The 2,698-nt window shown below is 34.8% G+C and overlaps 1 pseudogene; it reads right to left on the bottom strand.

The window, feature by feature from the left end:
* Positions 1 to 750: 750 nt before the first annotated feature.
* Positions 751 to 2,321, bottom strand: LOC112517876 (annotated as a pseudogene).
* Between the last annotated feature and the right edge of the window lie 377 nt (positions 2,322 to 2,698).

Below are 2,698 nucleotides of genomic sequence, written 5' to 3'. Positions count from 1 at the left end.
CAGTGTTTTTGCTGTGAAGTTTACGTGTAAAAATGTGGTCTCACGGGTCTCACGAAAACAGGCTAGTCTCACGTGAACCCAACCCTATATATATATATATATATATATATATATACTAGTTGTGTACCCGCGCAATGCGGCGGGAGCCGTGAATTTTAACGATTTTGAAGCTTCCGTGATTTTGTTAGAAGAGATTTTAACGATGATATAACTTACACTTGATCTTTACATAGTAATACTATTTGAATAAATAAGAGTTATGGTTCAAATTACACTCTACCAATGAAAAAAATTTGTATGACAGTTTAAAATCCAATATATTTAAACCAATCCAACCTAATATAAATATCTATTAAAGTATAAAAAAAAATTAATTTGAATTTTTCATCTTGGATTACGTATATGGTTAAAATGTTTTGGATTACGTATATTGTTCAAATATTCTTGGATAGTTGGATGAAAGCAAACCAATGTAATCATATGATATTGATCGACTGTGCAATTTTAGTTGGATAAACAACTGATATACAATAAACAATTTAATTAGATCAACTCCAATTAAAGGGTCGTTTATTAAACGTTTACCTGGTAAACGATTACTGATCCATTTACCTACTAAATTAACATGACAAGTACCATAATTAAAGTCGACAAAAGCGACGATAAAGATGGAGAGTCTTACTCGATAACTCAACATATTAACACTCCTTTCACAATTCATTTTGGTATAACATACACTACTTAGTTAAATGACTCCACAAATATGTTCTTTGATGTTTAATCCATTAAAAAATAAAATAACACCTAAAAGTTTAAAAACAAATCATCCCACAAGAACAAGCAGTCAACAATCATCGAGCTTTCAAAAAACATTATCGGTTAAAACTTGAAATTTCTGAGAATTGTTATACATAGCGTTTAAAATGGTAATGATGGCTCGCTGTAGCTGCGTTTGTAGCGCTGCCGCAACTGCCTCCTGCACCCTCGCCTTTGCCTGCCAAACTTGAGCCTCTATGCTAAGCTGCAATGCCCGATCCTCCAGATCGGCTTGCAAAACGCCTTTACCTCCTTGTCCCTTTATCATTTGTGACGCCGACTCCTTCGCCGCCCTGATCAGCACAAAATAGTGTTGTTGCCTCTTTTCTGCTAATTTACGCCTAAGCTCTTCTTCCTGCAAGAAACCCATTTTCAGCTATCAAATTGCCAAAAACTAATCCATATTTTCAATTTGTTTAATGAATTCTTACCTAGACTTGAAGATAATGCTCAATTTCATCTCTTTGTTGATGGATTAGGTTGGATAAGTATTCTGATAACAAAGATGCAAAACCAGAGGATTGAGAAGAAATAGTGTTGTTGATGGTGGTTCGACAAGAATTGATTCATCACATATTCTATTCCCCTTTTCCTTTGATTCGTACTACAATTCCCAACTGTAACAACACAAAAATCCAATTATTCCAACATAAATTGATAAAACCATGTTCAGGTTTTCGTATAAAAGTTGGATAAACAAAAGAACGTTTACATATATCTATACCTGGAAAATTGTTGAATAAGGTGTGGTTAATGGATTGATGATCAAGAAGAGTAGTGGCTAGTACTCCTCCACCACCACCGTCGCCACCAACATCGCGCCTGGTTGTAGTGGCAAAGAATACTTGTTTCCAATTTGGGTTTTCCCTTCCTGTATGGTTCTGCATGATAAAACGAGGTTATTTTGATGATTCAATCCAAGATACGTGCCGATTTTCACCCAGTGCCTAGAAACCTATTCTCGGAAATGTTAGATGCAAAATAATATCATCACAGCCTAGATATGTTTTCCGATAACCATGGCGACGACCTCGGATATACCTCCAGAACGGAAAATAAAATTGAAAGCCGTACCATAAGCATCATCAACAGCTAGCCAAATAACCATTAAACTACTCAAGGAAAAGATCATATTTTATAATGGATAGCTTACAAGATGGGATGCACATGAAAGAGCCTGTCTAATGCATCCCTTTCTCTATTGGTTTATAATTAAGGTAAATCCTGATTCCTTTTCTACACATTTATATATGAGATATGTAGAGTAAATACCCCCCACCCAAAAAAAACCACTAATATCAACCGAGATGAAGAAAAACAAGAAAACAAATCCAGATGAGCAAAATAGACCAAGATGTCAAATCGAGAAAACAAGAAAACAAATCCAGATGAGAACAAAACTCCTCAACCAAGATCTTACCATGTACCTTGGAATCATCCCGAGGCCCAATTCTCCCCTCATCAATAGCCTCTGCAAGTCCTTCCTCCATTGGCCTAGCTTCCATGTACAAACGATTGTGCTTATTGGGATATTTGCTCATCACAGTTCGGATAGAAGGTTAATAAGAATATCTATAAAAACTATAATCAATTCTAAAAGTGTGAAATCTAGCTAAGAAGTTTTCTAAAAGTGTAATTGGTTTAGATAAAACAAACAACAAAGAGAAAGAATATATATAAACTATAATCCATACAATTATAAACTTATAATTATAAACCGCACTTGTCGTATACATAAACTTGGGCATGAAAAAAAATGCTTGTTATTCAAAAGGGTCCTCTGAAGTTACCAAAGTTACTGATGTGCTGTAAAAAAACCACTGTTGGTGTTGTAAACATTAGGTTAGCAATATTCTTCCCATACTCATATTCAAAGGTTGGT

The sequence above is a fragment of the Cynara cardunculus genome (genome assembly GCF_001531365.2).
Source record: "Cynara cardunculus var. scolymus isolate 2C chromosome LG 9, CcrdV1, whole genome shotgun sequence".
Classification (NCBI taxonomy): Eukaryota; Viridiplantae; Streptophyta; class Magnoliopsida; order Asterales; family Asteraceae; genus Cynara; species Cynara cardunculus.
The sequence above is the reverse complement of the archived record's forward strand: the minus strand, read 5'-3'. Positions and strand labels throughout refer to the sequence as shown.